This window comes from Anser anser (assembly GCF_964211835.1).
Source record: "Anser anser genome assembly, chromosome: 26".
NCBI classification, from domain to species: Eukaryota; Metazoa; Chordata; class Aves; order Anseriformes; family Anatidae; genus Anser; species Anser anser.
In genome coordinates, this window is record NC_139747.1 from 4452527 (window position 1) to 4466526 (window position 14000).

The following is a 14000-nucleotide window of genomic DNA, read 5'->3' on the forward strand; positions in this document are numbered from 1 at the left end:
CTAGAAAGACTGAATGAGTTGAAATATCGGGCTTGATAATTCAGACCGGAGTTTTTATGGTTGGTAAGGCCATGACCTAGACAGGGCACTACAGAAGCCTGTGTCGTGAATAGTGGAGGTGGAAAAAAGTTGCTCACTTTCTCACAATGCTATAAACCAGAGCCACCCGGTAAACTTCCAAGATATAAGAGTTAGAGCATGCAAACAAAGTTTCAACATACAGAATAATTACACTGTATAGCTCATTGCTATGGCATATAATGGAGGTAAAAAGCCAAACTGGCTTCCATTCAATATTATATCAAATAGTAATAGCTTAGCTTACATGTGTTTATTGGAGAGGATTGTCCTAACAGTTTCCAGCTAAGGAGATGCAATGACATTTTATTCTGAAGGTATTGAGCTGATATACTTCGATTTCTCCCAAACATCTAAATATATATATATTTAAAGATATTTCAGCAAAATAAATAGTTTGCTAATCTCTGAAAAAGCCCTTTCTATGAACAAGCAACTTCATAAAAGTGTGCTACCCATCTCTATACACCACAGATAGGAGAACATTCTTGATTAACAGTTTATTGGTGAGATTCCTACTTCCCTGCCTGCATTCAAATTTCAAATGTGTGAATTCACCTTTGGTGTATCTGCTGTCACCTTCAATGGTGTTTTAGTAAGGATGCTTTAGACTTCCACATAATGATATGTTGGTTTTGGATGAAAATGGGAGAGATGGAGAGCTTTTTCACTAACTCATTTAGATCAGTCACCTAATATCCCATTTTGCATGTCTTACCAGGGTTATTATTAAAGCTGTCTGAGATTCTTGGATATGTAGGACACTTTTACAACTGTCATTTTGGCAGCAAGTCACAGGGTTATTCTGTTCTGCAGCAAAAGCTTAGAATGAAAGCAAAAATAAGTGCAAAACAAAACTTGTGTCAAAGCCTGAGCTGATTTAGGACGATTCCACTAAAACACAACTGCAGCAAGACATTTCTGAAAACTTTGCTCCCTGTGTTTAATAAGATCATGCACTTCAAACAAGGCCATAAAAAATCAGGATGGTCTTTTATGTCTCTTTATGCACCATCACCCAACTGTGAAGATGAACTTATTAAATATTGAAATCCTCAAGCCTTGCCTGGAGCCCAGAATTATATATTACAAACCTGGCATTTTAAGTTGTACATATTAGTTGCCACAAAAGTGCTTGTCTAGCCATCCCCTTCTCCCTCTCCATTTCCTTTCCGTGAAAAGGGCTAAAAACCAAGGTGGTTGTGATCGGCGTTCTGGAGTTACCAAACCACCATTGCTCCCACTGGCTCCGTCATTCTGCACCTTAAAACTCATGCTGGTGCACAATATGAGCTTCAAAACACCTTATAGAAAATAATATTTTGGGGAAACATTCCTTGATTCCCCTCCATATTCTGTCCCTTCTTGAGTATCTGGAAAACACTTTCTCTATTTCACACAGATGTATATAAATACAGTAGTAAAATCATGCCCTAATGCTATAAAGCTTTGCAACTCCCAGCTAGGCAATGCAAATGAGGTTTTTGTCCAGGATAGGTAAAGAGGTCCTAAAAACAAAACAAAATAAAAAATAAAAACCCACAACATGCAAGTAAAGCATAGAAGCAATCAGAATATACAAAACTCCCCCTTGTAGAAAGTGACATTTTAACAGAAAGTTGCATGGTGACAGGAAATCACTACAAGAGACTGTAGACAGGAAAAGTCTTACAAAATTAGCCTGCCCTTTAACAGTTGCTGCTTTAGGACTTTTCTGCTTGGAGAAGTTAGCACTTAGCCAACCAAAGCATATATTTGCAGCATGCACTACTCCACAGCAGTTTCCTACATCAATAACCTGGAGCAACTCCCTGCTAGACAGGTTTCTTCAAAAAGAAAGTAAAATCGGTAAGTAAAATGAGCCTGTGCATTACACAAATCAAAGTGGTCACTGTACAGCACAGCACAGTTAATATTAAATATCAAAGCTACATTTAAAAACTGTAGAGAAGACCTTTAAACTAAACTGTGTCATACGGAGATGCTTCTGAAATGCAACTACATGGGAGGTTAGCTCTAAATGCATGCTGCAGATTACTTCATGGTAACACCACCATGTAAATAACTCCGACATATTTCACACACTGCACGAGAGCTATCAGTTTTGTCCCAATACAGCAAGAGTCACTGGCATCTTTGAAAGACACCAAAAGACCCCAAGACGTGGGAACGCAAATTGTCTTCCCCTCAAGCTGCCAGTCCATGTAGTGGAGAAGAAAATGGAGGAATAAACTGAGAGAGGCTGAGTGCACAGCGTGAGGTTAGCAGATGAAATACAAAGGTTAAGACCCACAATTGCTGCGTGTCAAGCTAGTCATGGTGATAGTCAATCTGTGGGTCTGAGATCAGGAGCTGGCACCAAGTGATTTATTGCAACTGAGCAAAGTGTCTTGCCCCCCTGAGGTCCAAACATAAATATAGCTGTGCTTCTTTCAGCCAGAATCCCAAAAGCAGTCATATAAATTGTGCCTCATTTTAGAAAGGTATTTTCAGGGGGAGAAACAAACACAAAAAGTAATGCTAAGACCTCCCACAACTGCAGGTAGATTTCCACATTTTACTTTTAAGGCAAAGTGCTGCCAGGCTCAGGCCCCTACTCTACACAAAGAGAATCTCTTAATTAACTCCCTGTAGTTAATTCAGCAAGCCACCCAGATCGTTACTCTTAACTCATGGACGAGAATTACTTTCTTCTCTGACAGCTTCTGAGGACAATGCTCTCAATACTTTGGGGCTGCACTGTACTCCATCAAAGTAAACACACAAAATATGATTACAAATTTTGAATCACATCACCAGGTATCTTTGACCTACTACTGTCTTTTTACAAACTGTTAACGAGGAGCATATGACCGATGCTATGTGCATTCGTGAGTACTGGAAATTGTTCTTATAGTGATGTGCGCTGTCTGAGAACTTTAACAGAACTGAAAATACAAAGGATATTAAATAGGATGGAATAGTGTTTTTGCAAAGTAGACTGCAGATAAAAAGCTGAGGTTGACATCCCTGTGACAGTTTGTTGCAAAGAGGAAAATGTAGTTTGGTAGGCAGCTAGGACCAGTAAGCTTTTATTTCATGGAAAAGAAGGGGCCTCCTTCCTGCTCCACAGCACCACAAGGCGTTGTACCCGTACGGATGCAGGAGGGACCTGCCCCTGAAGAAGCAGCTGTTGCTACTTGTAGCAGAAGCATGCTGGCATTTTCTCAAAGTGTCCCATTCAGACAGATTTGCCCCATTTTGCACACAAAACCTCAGGAGACTGTTTTCTCAGGTGGCAACTACAAAAGCTAAATTCACAGCATGTAAATTGTTACCACACGATTTTTTGCCCTCTGTTTTTCCTGTCTTTCCCCTTCCTTTTGTTGTCCCACAGGGGCTTACAGTTACTGTTTTAAAAAAGCCACGGCCTTCACATAATTATCAGATGAAGCATCTCTTGCAAGGCATATAGCCTTTCTTGCAGGTATTGTGATTGTCTCCTTTGGAGCATGATAGCACCCACTCAGCTCCACACCAAATTCTCATTTCTCAACTTCTTACCAGATCAAAAGAATAAGCTAACAAAAGTAAACTGGGCTAAGTGATAGACTTTATATTTTCTGCCAAGGAAATAAAACAAAACAAAACCTTAAGCTAAAAACAATTCACATAATGCAAACAATGAAAAAATATACAACTAAAGGGGATATTTATGTTTCTGGAGCTGCAAACACTGTGCTGCAGGTAAGAGGAAGTATTCTTCCTATTATGAAAGACAGTCACAAATGAACTTGAAGCAAAGGGGAGGATAAAGATGATCTTTTAAGGATGAATGCGTGAAAAGTACCTTTGAGCTTTTCTGTTCTGTCAGCTTAGTCTTACCATTAGAGTAAAGAAAACAGAACTCAGAAGAAAAAAAAAAGGGGGGGGAGGGGAGGGAGGAGAAAAAGAAAGAAGACAACAAGGGCCCATCTATCTGCTGGCATAAAGTGAGTTTGATTCAATGCTTCTGGAGCTCTAACCTTTTACACGCCTGGGGAAGGAGTTCATGCTGTGGATGCTTTATACACAAAGTTTATCTCACTCTAAACCATTCACTTCAACACAGTGCGTTATGCAGAAAGTTATTTTATATTACTGCTTTCCAATCTGTGGTTCTCATAAGGACAACAGTTAATAAGCAGGCACCCCACTGGGTAACATCAAAGTCCATCTCATGTATTCCTTCTTGGATTATTTACTTAAAATGAAGGCAAAAAAATACTAGTGCCTAAGCAAACTGATGTATTTTTAGAGCTTGATGCTCCCAAACATTTTCATCAGGATCAATCATAAGTAAATCCAGCAAATCCAACATGATTTTCTGTACCTAAATTGCAGGCTCATGGAAGGCATATCATACAGCTTACTTATCCCCGCTCCAAACAGTTAATCTCACTTTTAATATAATTACCCACCTTTTCACACTGAATGGAACTAAGAAAGGGACGGAAGCAGAATGTACAGCTGCCTACCTGTGCGAAGCAGTAAGCAACTTCTCACATCAGCACTCAATTTATCTCTATCCCAGGTGAGATTAAGTGGGCAGTCACCTGCTTGCAATATCCACAGACACAGGTATTACGGATGTAAATAGCAAATGGGCAGAAACCTGTGCCTGTGCTAAATGTGCAAACGCCATACGCTGTATTCTCAGCTTTTCAGTCGGAAGAAACAACTTGAATTTATACAACTGCACAGCGCGGGCAGGGCTGCGTGCCGCTACGTACTGCCGGTGGGCTTCACGTGCCTGGCTGGTACCCCCAGCACAGCTCCTGCAGCCGTGCCTCCTGGCTGGCCCCAGGCAAAATGGTCAGGCTCACTGCGTATCACAACACTGTCAAAGTGCCGTGTCTGAAGGCAGTAAGCTACGTAATAGTATCATGTAACTTCGAAGTAGATATACAAAGTCCAGGCCAGTAAATATTTCATGCTAACGCCTGTTCTCTTGGCCTGTGATTCTACGCACAGTGTTGTTGATGCTATTTTCTCCAAAAAGGGGGAAGCTTGTTCAGGAGAGAAGCAATAATTTATGGCTTTCATTTACTGTTCTAAACTGCAAGAGAGTGCAGGATGAACCAAGCCGACTTTTCCATTCCCTACCTTTCTGTTCCCTGCAGGCAGACAGCCGATACTCACAGCTTGTAAGCCAAAACTTATGGTGTAGTATCTCACAGAGAGCCATACAGGAAGATCTTAACACCTCTCTCACTCCAAGAAAGGGACAAATAGTCAATAGCACAGTCTAACCTCTCGCATTTTGTCTGAATTATTCCTCTTCAATTTTTCTTTGTGGTGTTTTATCCCCTACTCAAAGTTATATCCCCTTAGAGCACCCTAAACAACCCTTTCCCTGTGGGTGCACATACCTTTCAGCTGCTCTCAGATAACTTTTATAGCCTATTCTTAGTAGTTGTTTAGTCAAGCCATACGTACTTCATCACTTTAATCTCCCCTTATAAATCAACCCCTCAATCCTCTTCATCATTTTTGCTGTCCTTCCATAGTAGTCTATTCCTTCTTAGTTTCTGTTCTCTTTGCCAAGTCGATAAAAGAAGATATCATATATTTGGATGTGTACTATATTTCGCAAATAGTACTAGCAGCTTTGTTGCACTTTTCTGACCTATATATTATGATGTTTATTCTGCCTGTCCACTGCATTCTTTTGCTTAAAATCTCACTAACCTTCCAGTAAGGAAAGCATAACCATATAATCAAAATACTGAATACTAAAAAGGTCAACATAAAACTGTTCAATACCTGAGCTACTACAATATATTAGGTATTAAAATTCTTATATCTCACACTTCTGAGAGTGAGAAGGAAAAAAAAGCATAGGATGGAACAGTAACCCATTCAAGTGTCAAAGACTGCAGTGAAAGAAGAAAAAGACATGTTCTGAACTACACATCCTAAAAAAAAAAAAACCTTTTTTTTTTTTTTTAATAAGTAAATGAATTTCCCTTTATCTGTTGGAAGCTAAATATTCAGAATAAAGCTGCTTTTCAAAAAGATCCAAAATAGGGAAGAAAGTCTGGCCTGAAATAGAATGAGCTGGAAGACTGCTGCAAATAACTTAAGTATACACTTCAACCACTGCCTCCTTAAGTTCTCATTAGGGTTAGTGCTGTTTGTATCCTGACAGTACACATACCAAAATGATATGGAAAGTGATACTAGTAAGAAATGACATTTCTCACAGAAGTCTTTGATTGAAATAGATAGGACAATCAATGAGGGAAGGAAATGCAAACAGGTATATGGGATAAGTTCTTTCAAGACTATCTACCCCCTGGACTTCGCTGCCTTCTGATTCACCTTGCCTGTCTTTATTGTTTATGGATTAGAGACCTTGTGCAGAATGAACGGAAACAGATAATCGCAAACTACGTTCCAGCTATTTTAGATAATTTTATAAGATGAGACAAATCGCATGCCCTAGGTTCCACTGAAAGCTGAGGCTGGTTCACCAGGTGTTCTTATCCCTGGCATCCACAGCGGAGACACTGATACCTCAATGTCTGTCCAGTGGGATGTTTGGGCTTTAAAACCCAAGTGTCATTAAACATCTCTGAGTGAACTGGAACAAGGGTGGGTTTTTTTTTCCAGATTTTGCCAAAAATATCAAATCAGCCATTATTTCAGAAGCTGGTGGTATTAGATCATACCAAAAGCAAGCTGCCTGGGTTAAAGTTCAGGCAGTAAAGTCATGTCATTGCAACGGAAATTTCAATTGTCTGCTACAACACAAGGTAAACAGTCCATGAAATTAAGATGCTGTGTTATTCATGCTCAGAAACCAGAACTATAAAGTCACTGAAATTCCCGAAGAGTGCTTCAGTAACACATACACAACAGCTGTACTTGCACTAAATCATGGACAACCGTCATCATGTCTAGAAATCAATCAGTATTGGGGTATTGCTTTCACATTGGATAATTCAATACTACATCTTTAGGTACAACAACAGCAAAATTGAAATTCTCCATGGAAATTTTTTTAAGGGAATAATAACTACAGCATCACCCAAATAAAAATCTGTTTTGCCACATGAAACTGTTATAGAAGTATTGAAGTATAAGCATCAAAATAAAGTCTCAAAACATTTCAGATTTTCATGTTCACAGCTTATTGTTAAGTCATATTATTGTTCTACAAAGCAGGAAATATTTTTAGCTGTTGAAATACACACCAAAAAAGCATGTTTAAGATGTTTACAGAACAAAACTTTGCCATGGCTTTTCAGGCAATGAGAAATTGTAAGTAAAAAGAAATTAATGATTCACTCAATAGAACAGATTCTGTTTTATCTGCCCTGCTGCAAAGTGGGTATAACTCCATATGTGTTACATATATATTTCTTTTAACAGCCTTACCCTTTGTTTACAAGGTTGAAAATCATATAAACCCTGAAAGTTTTAAATACATTTATGCGGGTTGGCAAGGGAAGTGACAGCTATCAGGCTGCGAGAGAACTGTTGAATGAGGATGAATTTAGTCCTTTGGCTATGCATCTGTTACACACTGAAAGCTTTGAATTGGAAGATGGAAAGGCAGTGGCAGCAAACCAGGACTTCATTCATCAATTAAATTCATTTTTCATAGCAGTGTAATGAATATCCAAAGGAGTGTTTGATGCCAAGTGTAAGAAATAAATAAAGCAGAGCAAACTTTAGAGTTGAGAATAAGGATATGGAGAAGCCTTCTGCAAGCTGAAGAGATTACTGTTTTCTTGCCCAACAATCTATCCTTCACAGGAAAATGCATCTATTTTTGTAAGAAAGGAGAGGTAACAGTATTGCAATATGAAGAACAAACTTCTCTGAAGTTTGGCGCTCTGATACTCAGTGTAGGATTCTACCTGTTCTTTTCAAACATGTCACCAAAGGCTAATACGCTCGTTGCTCATTATGGGGGTTAGTGAATAAGAAAAGGGAATGCTCTGTGCCCAAGTATTTGTGCTTTCACGGATTCTGCAAAAGGATATCGGATATTCAGCATGCTAAAAACTGACTACCTCCATTCCCTTAAGGTACAGCAAGTCAGATACTAGCTTTTATTTCATCTGAATACCACGCAGTAAAACACAACTCGGGTTTATCGGCTTGGGCTTGAAATGCTGTACAGCCTTGTTTAGGTGGGTTACACCTGGTGTAGTAACTCCTGCCCCACTGGGGCTGCCCTGAGATAGCACCACAGGAAAGTGGCCATATAGTTTACAGGCCCAACTTACTCGGTGTTCGATGAGCTTGGTATCTATCTATGTCCAGTTCTCAGCAGGTGTCATCTTGCATGTAGACGTACCGTTAGATCCTTGAAAAGTGACAGCCTAAGATGACCCCCTAAGCGGTATACTGTTAGGCTTCTCTAACCTGTGCAACTTCCTCTCCTCACAAGAATGCTGATATCAATGCTGAGTGAATACAAAACCATCACAGAAAATGAAGCGTTCAGCACTTTCTCTGCATATGAGAAGTTTAAGACTTTCTAGAGCTCAAGTCACGATTCAAAGTGATTCACCAAATATCTTTGACAATTATTTCTGTTCCGAAATCAACAGCTCGCTCAGAGCACCAAGGAAATTATTTACATTTACAGTTCAAGAGTAGCAGGTGATGGGACATAGCTAAAGTAACAAGGAAATTTCAGCTTCACGTTCTGCCACATTTAACCGCGGGCACATTTAACCAGAGTGCACCTGCACTCTTCCCTAAGCTTGTCGTCCCTCTCTGTGTATTGCTTTGGGCTAAACTCCCCCTGGATAACTGACTGCAGAAATGCTTTCTCCCTTAGGTTGCACGTAAAAGGTGCATCGCTTAGGAGCCTATCAAGAAACTTAATTCAAACTCTGAGTAAATGAAAAGGTACCCTCTGTAAGGTGAACAGACCTCACTCACTACGTTAAAGCACATAAAAAATAATTTATGCTAGCTAATGCTGTCACCCCGGTAGATACTGCTGAGACAATTAACAGGTGAAACAAGCACTTAGATACTCAGAAATGTTGACATAGCATGCGAGATGATCGTTACCTAAGTGAATATGGAATAACAGGGACTGCCATATGTTTTATTCCTCTCTTGTGTCTTTCTTAGGTTGGAAGAATACATTTTTCTTTTTCCTGAGTCAATGCTGAACTGCAGCATCCAAATCAATTGTCTGCAGAATTACTAAGTTAGATTTTCTGTTAACATTTTAAAAATAAAAGCTGGTAGCAATGGGTAGTTACAAAGCTTTATGTATATATGTATAATAAAATCAATAACAATCAATGATGTGTAACACAAATGGCGACAGCAGATGCAGGCTGAAGGAATAGGGAAGAACATATATTAAGATGATATAAGCTGGTTCAACAAAACTGATTGCTGTGCGGTTGCCCCCACTAGCACCTATGTCAGGCAGTGCAGTCTACGGGCTGCTCCCCTCTCTGCTTCCTCACTGCTCCATCCCACAAAGGGCTGACCTAGATCGGTGCTGGCAGGCTCAGCTCAGAGGTCAAACATTTCTTGGGACCTTCAACGAGGGCACCCGTGCAGAAGAGAGACGTGCAGGCAGCGGGGCTGCGCTGGTATGGCTTTCCTTGCATTCCTCTGCCTTGATTAGAGAGCAGCCCCGGATCCTTGCTTTCTCCTCTCTCTGGATCCCTGCCAAGATGCTGAGTGCTCTCAGTGAATGACAGAAACACAAACACTGATCGTTTTTTTCAGCAATTTCTGTTTATGTCGCTTTCGAGCAATTACTAGAGTGGAGCACACATCCAGCAATGCCCTGGATGTGCGAACCAAGGCAAATTAACACTCTCCTGCTATTAGAAGAGTGGACAGTAGCCCCAGCATCACTTTGCAAGGAAATACTGCATTCCTCCTCTAAGACAGATATTTATCACAGGGACAGGGAGGTCTGAGAAGGGGAGGGTGAAAGGGAAAATGGAGGTTGGTAGGCATACATCGCCTAGTAGAGAACTGAAGCCACTGTGCTGCAATTGGGAAAAAGAAAAAAAGCAAAAAAAAAAAAAAGCAAAAAACAAAAAGCACGGTTGTGTCACAAAAGCTACTTCCTCTCTAAATTTTTCTTCATTAGACTCTTTAAAAAAAAAAGACAAAAATAAGACAAAAATAAGACTTGTCATGATTTGTGTTTGTATTTGATTCTCCATTTTATTTAAGTCACTTTCCTGTCCCCTTTACTTCTTAGATAATAGCTCATTAATAATTCCTTTCTGGAAACCACAGTTAAATAAGAGTGGAAGCAGACACAATAAATTTCTAGATAAGTAACTTGAAAAGATATAATCAATAAAATCCTGGGTGGCAATAATGTTACCATATTAAATTTATGGCATCTGTTTAAACAATACTTTCCCTCCTCCATTATTCTAAATGTTGCTTCAGGAGGTCTGTTTTATAGACTATATTTTTTCTTTTATGGTGGGACTGTAAACAGGCAGTTAAACTAATATTTTGGTACGTTCGGCACGCTGGGTTTCATTTTATGGGGTCTTTCAATAAAAACTCATTGCAGTTTCAAATGCCCTCTCACAGCTTGCAAACTGGAACCACAGAAGTTTCCTATCTGCTAAACCCAAGGCTCAATGCGGCATAAAGGTAGGTCACGGAGCTTTACATGGGATGTGTTAGCAACACATCGTGAGAAACAGGGAAGTGTTCTAAAGCGAAATCTGTCTGAGTGGAAGTCTTCAGTTTTATGTCCAGGATGCGGGCCAAAACAAAGCCCAGAGCACAGGGAAGCTTGCTTGTCAAGGAAACAGGTTTAGAGGGAAAATGCAATTTTTTTTTTTTTGAATTAAAAAGTCCTATTTATCTTCACGTCCCCCAGACAAGTGGCCTTCTCTCCAGATACAAAGAGAAAAATGCTCAAAAGGGTTGCTATCGCAGACAAAATTGGAGACATAACAGACGTCCAGGTGTGCGTTTCACTAGGAACTGCTGGACCCAGGTGCATTCCCTGTGTCACCCATGGAAATACCTCAGCTTAGGGGGTGAGAAGAAGAATTTTGTGGGGAGGAAAGGAAACCTGGGTACAGAGCAAAGATGAGGGCTGGGAACGGTTAGAAATGCCACCACCGGGTAAGCAGCAGCAGAGCCGCGCTGCATCGCACCCCGCAGCACCAGCCCCGCAGGAACAGACCCAGCCTTAGGAGCACTGGGCAGATCCAAAACCTAGGCAATGGTCCGGTTTAACACAGTTTGTTATATTCCCACTCTCAATGTTTCTTTAGGGCTACATAAACAAACTATTCCGTCCTCTGTGTCTGTTTCTGACTCATTTCCCTATAAATGATATACTCTAAACTATACAGAAGATGTAGCCATAGGCATAAACAATTCCCCATGTCAACTGAACTTAAACATCAACTTTTTCATTTAGGATGTTCTGTGTAGGGATTTTGGGGGTATTTTTTTTGTGAAGGGGCTGAATCCTCCCCCTGTGTTTGTACAGCACTGAGTATAAAGCAGCCTTTTTGCACAACTGCAAGTAATACTAATAATACAACAGGGATAAAAGGGAGAAATGTCTTTGAGCATTGCTTTTCACTTTTCTTTGGAAAAGTAAACAGCATTGGAAAAAGGATGGTTTCTTCTGAAGGAGAGTGGATACACACTCCTAACCCAGGGAAGCAATACTGTTGTCTTTAAAAAAAGCTGGTACCCAGAGCTTCATTTCTTCATTGCTCAACATTAATGCAAGCTCCCCAGGCTACAGCACTCACAGGGACTTCTGCCACTGTCACAGTTTTGGGGCAAGTGAAAGGATTTGGTACCCAGGCTTAAAACCTCTCCTAAAAACGAAAAGCCAGGTATTTATGTTCCAAGTATCCAGACTTGCCGCAATCGGAAATAAAATAAAAGGAAATGGAGGATATTAACTCTCTCTGTTTCTTATTTTTATTGTCTTTATTGATCAGGGGAATAAGTGCTAGGAAGGGAACTCTGCTGTAAAGGCTTTCTGGATGTCTCTGTGTGCAGGCATCATGGTCTGTGTTCCACACCCGGTGGATGAGTTTCATAGGATTTAAAGGAAATTTTAAAAACAAGCAAGCAAGCAAAAAAACCTGAAGATTTCATAAATTTAATAACACCAAATAAATAATTCTAAACTTGTATAGGGAAATATTTGTCCATAGATGTTTTCAACAGCACACTTTTTGTTGTCTTTGATCAATCTAGGATTAAAATATTAATCAATTAATATTTCCCAAATGCAATGATTTAGCACATTTTTGCCAGTTTATCCGAGTGTTTCTTAAGGGATTTCTGCACCTCCAGTGTTGTGTGTTGACCTGCTTCCTCACCAGCTGGTCTGTGCGCTAGCGCTGTAAGCTCTGTTTGTAATCCTCCTTTCTGCACATCCACTCACAAACATCTTATCAACCTGTGTGGGATGTGACCTTTTTCTCATGCGAGTATTCTGGCTAAAAACCTCTGTACCAACAGGCATCAAGCCCTGCTGTCATTCGTCACCTCTCCTCTCCCTTTAACAGCTCACAAGACAATGAAACCCCTCTCAAATCTTACGGATCTCAGAGTCTGATTTAAAGCTTTCCAGAAGTTCCTAATAGCCCAGCCTTTTGGTTTTTCTATACTTGCCTAAAAAACTACTTTTCCCAAGGTAAGGAAATGCATCTCCAAAGATTAGGCATTCTGAATAATACAACTTCATATAATATTCACTACCACGATTTTGTGTTAATATAAATCACCACCTGCAACTGCCTCTAAGTGAGCTTAGACAGGATTTCAGTAAGTGGCAATCTGCTGTGTTATGCTGGATCACAGTCCCCACTGCTCAGCTTTATTCTTCCCATCTTTTTCTATGTTGATGAGTTTAGCCAATTAAAACTGTGTTTCCAGACAACGATGGCTTGGGAAAAAATGCATCAAACTTCTTTTTCTTCCAGAATAACTGGATCTTCTGAATACTGTAAACAGAAGCTGGTGGAAAAAAACAATGAAGATATTTGGCCGTCTCTCTTTTTGAATGTAAAGCATGTGCATGCTTAAATCGGAATGTTTTTCACAGGGTTTCTTTGTTCCTTTGACATACTTCTTCACATAAGAAGTTTGACAGAGACAGAGAGTCAAGAGTAGATGTAGTGAGAAGGGAGAAAAAACTAATGTGCCATACATAATCCTGTAATTTGTTGTTGTTGTTGTATATCAGAAACAAAAATCAATTTTCTTATTGACAGTTCTCTCTCTCCAGAATGCCTATACCCTGCTTTATTACCAGTGGTTTGTCTATTGTGGGTTCTTGCATTGATTTTTCTTTTTTTTTTTTTTTTTTTTTGGTAAGGATAAAAACCATGCTGAAGTATTCATGTAGGGAAGAGAGTTTGAAATACTGCATAAAGCAAATTAAAAAAAAAAAAAGAGAGAGAGACCACCATTATGGGGACAAGGTTGAATTTCTGCAATATTTCTAAGTAGAAAAGTCTACACGACTATTGAGGAGCACCTGAAGATCAAACAGGACCATTTATACGGTGGCTGGACAGCTCTAATGAATTCAATAATAAGGGTCCTGGGAATTTGCATAGCCACATTTACATTGTAATGGTTACACTGACATTGTATTGGGTGTGAAGGACCTGGTGAAGTGATTGATGACAGACGGAACAAACCAGCGAGCTAGCCCATGTTTCTGTCAAGCTTGCTTTCTGCTAGATAATAGTAACTTTTGACTAATGCCTGTAGTACAGAATTGCTGTGTATTCGTCCCAGTGATTAAAAACAGTAGGTCGATTTTTCGTACTATTCTAGATGAAAAGCATAGTTTTGCACTTAAAAGCTTACTTAGTGTTTTGAAATCAAGATGGAAGTTGAGTTCTGCAGTGCATTTCAACCTGCCTGCTTAATCCTGGGTGAACCACCAA

At 39.8% G+C, this 14000-nt stretch overlaps 1 long non-coding RNA gene across 3 annotated transcripts in view; it reads right to left on the reverse strand.

Annotated features, from left to right (window-relative positions):
• LOC310886808 overlaps window positions 1–14000 on the reverse strand; it is a 47356-nt gene that overhangs the window by 13396 nt on the left and 19960 nt on the right. For 2 of the 3 annotated variants that reach the window (XR_014575487.1, XR_014575488.1), the window contains exon 1: window positions 4518–5930. The exons of the other annotated variant lie outside the window; for it this stretch is intronic. This is a non-coding gene — a long non-coding RNA (uncharacterized lncRNA). Of the gene's footprint in view, window positions 1–4517; window positions 5931–14000 lie in introns of those variants that run through there. 3 annotated transcript variants of the gene reach the window in all.